Genomic DNA, 7,959 nt, shown 5'->3' with positions numbered 1-7,959 from the left:
GACACAAGAGATATCTCAAACAATAGATAAAACTGACGTGACTCCTCCATCCTCATTTACCTGAGTACTCACATTCTACTAACCCTCTATCTGAACTACCTTCCTATTCTCAAAAGACTGTTGGTCAATTAATTACCTTATAAAATAAAACCACTGAAATTTCAGGAGACCCTCCTCAGGTATCTTTCCCTTCTTGGTCAAAGACCAAACTAATGGCCAGAGTTAAAGAATTTCCTAAACCCAGGGAAGATCCCCAAAATTTTCTGAAAACTTTAGTCATTATCAGGGCCCAAGACCCCAGGCTGCCAGATCTCCATCATCTTGTGCACCTGCTGGTGGGACCCAGCGAAGCCCAAAAATGGTGCAAGGAAGCAGGATGGCATAACCCTGAGGAAGGTAATCCAAGATCGTTGACCTTCAACATGGTCCCCTTATGGATTAAAAAAAAAAAAAAAAAAAGCTAGCAAAATAGCAACTGATCTTTTAAAAGCCATTCCTGGAGTCTTCCCTGCCTGCACTGATGGGTCTATTACTCAAACATGTGAACATAAGAAAGATGTATTTGTGGCAAACTTTAAAGCCCATCTGGAAACTCTTCCGATGACATTCCAGGTCCCATACAATAAATAAGGTCACCCAACCTGCTCTAGCTGTTCTTTTTGTAAATTGGTTATCTTCTGAGATTAGTGGATTGATAAGAAGGCAGAGAATAGAACAGGAAATCACCAGTCTGACTAAACTTGTGACTCTAGCTGAGCACTTTGAAAGGACTTTGCAATAAGATTACAAACAAACGTCTGCCAAGCTATTGGCCTTACACAGCTCCAAGTTCAAGCACCTAAAATAACTCCTGAGCGCCCACATCACACCCTCCTAGGGGTCCACCATCAAAACAATGGCCCAAGGGTTGATACTTCATTTGTAATCAATTGGGACTCTAGAAAAAAATGCGTCCTCAAAGACCCTATGCAAATTTTTCAACGTCAGCTAGAGTTTACTATCTCTATGGTCCGAAGCTGATAATCAGAACCTGATAAGAAATTATTTTTAGACCTTCTCACCTAAGCTAAAATAAAACTGTACTCAGGGTGGGCGGAGGGAAACCTTCGGAAGCCCTTGTGAAAGGATTTGTGGTGGGTCAGTTTATGATGTCATTTAAGTTGCAACCCAATTTCTTGAGGAATTAAAATCAACTGTCCTTAACTTACAAATCCTTTCAAAACCAGAAGTGGCTCCAGAAATAATTCAAAGTCCACTTATTTTTTTTTTCCCAATCCCCAAACCTCTATTTATCTCAAGAGGCTTGTAAGTGTTGTGAAAATTTTGCCTTTAGGAAACAAAAGTCCTTCTTAGAGAAACTTGCATTTATTCTCAATGTCTTTGAAATGTAAATGTTCTACTTGATCCCGGCAGGAACTCTTACCTAGGCCATCTCTTTAAGATACCAGCTTCCGGGGAGGAAATTCTTAGTTAAAAAGAGGGGGAGGGGTATTTAAAAATTTACCTGGCTGGCAAATGTGGGGAACCTGGCTGGCTCAGTTGGTGGAGCACGCGACTCTTTTGATCTCATCTCAGGATTGTAAGTTTAAGCCCCACATTGGGTGTAGAGATTACTTAAAAATAAAATCTTGGCACCCCTGGGTGGCTCAGTCGGTTAAGTGTCCAACTCTTGATTTCAGCTCAGGTCATGATCTCAGGGTGGTGAGATCAAGCCCTGTGTTGGGTTCCACACTGAGTGTGGAGACTGCTTGGGATTCTCTCCCTCCCTCTCCCTCTGCCCACCCCCCACCTCCCCCAAGGGTGCACGCCTGCACTCTCTCTCTCTCAAAAATAAATAAAATAATAATAAAATAAAATATTAAAATATAAGAAAACAAGTCATAAAAAAATAAAATTTAGGCAAATGAAAAATCATATGTCTTCTCCATAAATATTAATAAAAAGCTTTAGCCATTTGAGAACGTAGCCTTAAATTATTCCATCAGCCAGGAACATAAGCTGTATCCAGTCTCTCTATGACTACACTCATTTATGGCTACAGTTTTAAAATGGAAGCTCTAAGTCCTCTGGATCTGCTTGCATGTTTATGGGTCCCTATACATTTGCTACCCCTGGATGGTATTACTAAAATTAATTTGTAAGAGAACCCTATTTAATTGGCCTAAAGAGAATTGACCACTTGTATGAATTAAGGATTCCTAACCTTCTCAGAAATATAACCGAAACTAACCAAAATGTTTTTCAAGTTTATGTAATCTGAGGTAATCTTTGATAAATAAAAGGTAGTTCAAGTTTGTTGGATTAATTAAAATAGGTATGTCTTCAGAATTACCAACATTAAAAATAATGCAGATGCACAACTTTATTCGACTTGGGTTTATCAGTCAAATAAGTTCACGTTATCTCTGTCACAAAATTTGTCAGGAAGAAAAATAGCTTGGGATGATGGCTGACTTTGTCTTATGCCTTGTGAACTTTTTGTGTGTAATCTAAATGTAATTACTGAGAACAAGTGAATTAAAGGATAAAAGATTTCAACTGGGTGGCTCAGTTGGTTAAGCGACTGCCTTCGGCTCAGGTCATGATCCTGGAGTCCCTGGATCGAGTCCCTGGATCGAGTCCCGCATCGGGCTCCCTGCTCGGCAGGGAGTCTGCTTCTCCCTCTGACCCTCCTCCCTCTCATGCTCTCTGGCTCTCATTCTCTCTCTCTCAGATAAAAAAAAAAAAAAAAAAAGATTTCAAGTGAACTTTTTAAATAGTGTCCCCAAATCTTTTTGGTAACCTGAAACTTTAAAATTTTGCTAAGTTAAATTAAATGATGGGTAGTCATTAAATATCTAGATCATTTCTAAATAAGATAAAATACTGAAACATTAATTACTGAACACACATTTATCCACTTTGGGCTTCCTTTTACAGAGGAACTAAAGGTTATTTGTGTTTATTAGCACACATGTTTCCTGACACACTGGAAATTTTTACTCTGAGAAAGCATGCACTTTTAGAAATTATAGAAAGTATTTATAAGTCTACCAATCCACAGAATGCTAGTGTAAGATGATGTAGAAAATGGTGGGGTTCGGAGCCGACAACCAAGAAAGAATTCTTGGGACGTCTTCAGTGCAAAAAGGTGGTTTTATTAACATACAGGGACAGGACCCATGGGCAGAAAGAGCTGCTCTGCGGTGGGACAGGTGATTGATTACATACTTTCAAGTTGGGAGGGCATTAGGGATAGTGTAAGTCCCTAAGGAATTTTGGAAGCAAGGTTTCCAGGATCTTGAGGGGGCTAGCTATTGTTAGGAAAATGTCATTTATTAACTGTCTAATAAAACCTTAGTCATGAGACCCTTCAGATGTTAATCAGTGGGCCATATGCTTGGAGGATGACTGCCAACATGTATCTGGGTTGGTGGGGTAGAGATAAAGGAAGTTTCCAAAGGATTTTTTTAAAAGATTTTATTTATTTATTTGAGAGAGAGAGAAAGAGAGCAAGTGGGGGAGGAGCAAAGGGAGACGGACAAGCAGACTCCATGCTGAGCACGGAGCCTAACTCAGGGCTGGATCAGAGGACCTTGAGATCATGACCTGAGCCAAAACCAAGAGTTGGACGCTTAACTGGCTGAATGACCCAGCCACCCTGCCCACCCCCCCACCGGAAAAGGAATTTTTATGTGTTAGAGAAGAAGACTTACAGGATCCTGGGGGTGTTGAGCTAAGATTGCCTTTGCCCTTAGCAAAGTATTAACATCGAGGCAGCTGGGTCCCTAGAGGAATGTCACTCTGCCTGTTTCAAGGACTTGTCCATGGGCTGTAAGTAGTAAGAAAATTTAATTTTTTTCTTCTGCCTTAGTTTCTCACATCATAAAAGTCAGTCCATAGTTGTTTACTTCTTTATTTTCACTCAAAATTAAGGTTTTTAAAGTGTTAAGAATTCTCATATAAATAATTATAGCTACTAGAAATAATAAGTCCGTATGCAGGGCAAGTAGGATGTGTGTTTTCAGTAAGAGAAGGTATGAGGAAAGGAGATGCATTTTTGTTGAGGGAAAAGGAAGTAATTTTGTCCTAAAGTGAAGCTGGTTGTTTCAGAATGGGAAAGAGGAAAAACAGGACAGAATCTGAATGTGAAAAAGAAAATTACAGGGGCGCCTGGGTGGCTCAGTCGTTAAGCGTCTGTCTTCAGCTCAGGTCATGATCTCAGGGTCCTGGGATCGAGCCCTGCATCGGGCTCCCTGCTCGGCGGGGAGCCTGCTTCTCCCTCTCCCACTCCCCCTGCTTGTGTTCCCTCTCTCGCTTCTCTCCCTCTGTCAAATAAGTAAATAAATCTTTAAAAAAAAAGAAAGAAAAAGAAAATTATAGAAGGTTTCTGGAAAACAAATCTTGGAGAAGGAATTTTATGTGCAGTCAAGATGGTTAAGATTGGAATAAATTTATTTAAATAAAAAAATGAGTTTTAATATCAAAAGTACACTAGCGCAAAATTGGAATTGATTTCTTACTGTTAAAAAAACAAAGTTTTCTTGGACTTTCAGTTTGCTTTTGGCAACAGATTGTGAAGTTTCTTTACTTTTGGCAACAGATTGTGAAGTTTCTTTACTTTTTAAGCAATCTGCACAAAAAGCAAAAATTTTGTGTCTTACCAAGACAATTTACTGTGTTCCATGTTACCTTTCTCATCACATCTGTGATTACTTAAGAAAACGGAGTCTTCTCTATTAAAAGAGCTAAGGGTTTTTTTAAAAACAACTATTTAGGGCGCCTGTGTGGGTCAGTCGTTGAGCATCTGCCTTTGGCTCAGGTTCTGGGATTGAGTCCTGGGATCAAGTACTGGGTTTGAGTCCCACGTCAGTCTCCCTGCTCCATGGGGGGCCTGCTTCTCCCTCTCCCACTCCCCCTGCTTGTGTTCCCTCTCTTGCTCTCTCTCTGTCAAATGAATAAATAAAATCTTTAAAAAAATTTAAAAAAAACCCCAACTATTTAACTCTCAGTATTTGATTGTAAAGTCTTCAATTGTCACTTTGGTTAAATAGATAAGTATTGGTTCACAGTGACCCATGATCCTTTTTGACTGTTTTTAAACCTTTTGGTATTTTTGATAAACTTCCCCAAATCAAATTCTAAGTGAAGTATTTTTGACCCCAAATTAACTCTGAGATTTTTAGGAGGGGTCCTGGAACATCTCAAAAGATTTGTTTTCTCTCCTTATAGAAAGAAATGTTAAACTAATAAGATGTATGTGTAAAGTTAAATTTACATGGGAAGCATCGTCAAATAAGAAGTAATACTAAGCCTTCCTTATGTTGAATTTGTACAGGAATATGTTATAAGTGTTCCAGAAATTATATGAAATTCCTAAAGTCTGATATCTCCTGGTATAATGTTATCATCATAATTCCAGTTCATTTTAAAATGTTGTGTACCACAAAAATGACCAAATTTCCTTGTCAATTCCACTATAACGAACTCTCATCAGATCTTTAGTAGTAGGCATTTTTTTGTCTTTTGTCATTCACAGATAGTTATTGTTTTACTCAGGTGCTTTTGCAATAATGTTCCTCCCGAAGTACGTCATCTTCAAGGAGATTCACAAACAGGACTTTGGTGAGTACAAGTTTATGACAACTTTAAGATCATAAAACTGAACTGGATAAGAATTTCTACAACTACTGGAAAAAATTGGGTTCAAGCAGACTATTAACCACGCAGAACTGAATGAACTAAGGAGGATGACTGTAATTCTTTATGACTTTTTATTTGAAAATTGCTTGTTTTGGGATGCTGTGTTTTCCGAAATTTAAGAAACCTTTTCTTAAGCTATCTATGACCTACAGCAATTTGGTAAAACATACCTTTATAAAAAGATAAAACATTTACCTTCTCTCCCTGCCCGATTCCTCCAGAATTCAGAAACTCTTGAGTATTCATTTCACGGCAATATAATTAGTTATTCACATAAGTTCAATAAGAACTTGTTCTCCTTGAAACATTGGCTATATAGCTTTGACTGGAATGCATTATTGGAGAGAGATGTGTATAGACTCATATAAGACCAGACAGCTTTCAGGAACTGCTTGGAAAGGTCAGCCTAGTGCCTTGTTTATAGGGTTCCCAGCGGCCTTACCAGGTGAGTAAGGAAAGTCACTCCCTGGCAGGCCCACGAATGGCTCAGGATATTTGAAGGGACCTCAAGAAGAGGAATTCACCCAAACTATAGTATTTCAGGTAAAAATCTCATAGTGAGTCCTTGGCTTAGCTTCCTGGCCTCCAGCTTTTAAGAGTTCGATCGGAAATTACTTATGAAAACTTCCAGCTAAGCAGTCTTAAAAAAAAGAGTTTATATGATCAATCACTATTCTTGCTGCACTTATGTAAATAAACAATCAGGCCAAGTTTAATGCAAACAAACTAGCTTTACTGTGATTATCTGTGGTTAAAAAAAAAAAGAATGGGGCTAATTATAGAAAGAAAAATTATGCTTGCACCTTTGTAGAGTTTAGATTTTAATCTTGTTAATTATCTTTGAGATTTTGTAATATACCTGTTAACTGGACTGGATTCTGAATTCTTCTAGTTCTCAAACATCTGGCTATGACTCTCTAAACTAACGTTTCCAATTTTCTCCCACCCTTCTGATTTGGGATCAGTTAAAACAAAGGCTGTCCATGAATCTTCTTGGAAGGGACCAGACCAGGTCCTCCTCACTGCTCCGATGGCAGCCAGGCTTCAGGGACCCAAGCCTTGGGTACACATCTCACAGCCGAAGAAGGCTCCTCCTGACACCTGGTCCTATGCAGACACTGGAGAGTCTCCGCATCCAATGACTAGAAGGGAAGGAGCTGACATCCATATAGTTTCCATCAAAGACGCCAGGTCAAGACTTGCTACTTTAACTAAACATTAAACCCTTTCGTCTTTTCTTTCTTTCCTTTACTCTGCATTGACCTGATACCTAATGCAGTATTTATCAAACTAGATCCCAGACAAATACGATTTGTTAGTTAGCCTTTTCCTCTTATTTTAAAGTTTTTCACCCATAGTCAGAAACCACAGTCTCCATCATGCAGAGCTGTTGGAATCCGCTAAGCTTCCTTGGTAACTTAGTGCACGGTCAATATCCGTGAATGCCCCATGTGTGCTCTTAAAAGATGGGTAGTTTCTGTTTCTTGGGCATTGAGAGTAGAGACGCTCTCAAATACATTAGTATATGTAACGAATTGACACTAGCTCATGTTTAGCAATGGTTTATTCAAATATTGCATTTCAGGACTAGGCTGAAGATAGATATTTCCTTAGGAGAAACATATGAAAGGGGAATTGAGATCTGGAAGGCCAAAAAGACTTTAAGGCAGAAAGCATTATAGGGCGCCTGGGTGGCTCAGTTGGTTAAGCGACTGCCTTCGGCTCAGGTCATGATCCCAGAGTCCCTGGATCGAGTCCCACATCGGGCTCCCTGCTCGGCGGGGAGCCTGCTTCTCCCTCTGACCCTCCCCCCTCATGTGCTCTCTCTCTCTCTCATTCTCTCTGTCTCAAATAAATAAATAAAATCTTTAAAAAAAAAAAAGAAAGCATTATAATATAAAGGCTTGATTGATGTTAGCATGTGATATTAGCATAATGGTAAAAATGGTCAATTAACTGGAGATACATAACAATTCTAAAAGAGTATAGATTTAATATAGCTTAAAACGTATAAATCACAAAGTGGCAGAATTATGAAAAGGAATGAACAATTTCATAGCCTTAGTGAGATATTTACAAGAGCAGATGTTGGTGACCAATACCTCAGACAGAAAAAAATATTACATGAAGAATATAGAGGAGCTGGACAGTTATAAGCTTGTTGTAATGGACAGAAAATAAAATTCTGGTCCCAGACATTTAAAGAACATATATACATTTTTCTCAAACACACATGAGGCATTTATAAAAAAACCTATGACCATAAAACGCATCTTT

The sequence above is a fragment of the Mirounga angustirostris genome, unplaced genomic scaffold (assembly GCF_029215605.1).
Source record: "Mirounga angustirostris isolate CCGP_5_RB_7025 unplaced genomic scaffold, mMirAng1.0.hap1 SCAF_5, whole genome shotgun sequence".
NCBI lineage: Eukaryota > Metazoa > Chordata > Mammalia > Carnivora > Phocidae > Mirounga > Mirounga angustirostris.
Note: the sequence above shows the minus strand (reverse complement) of the source record.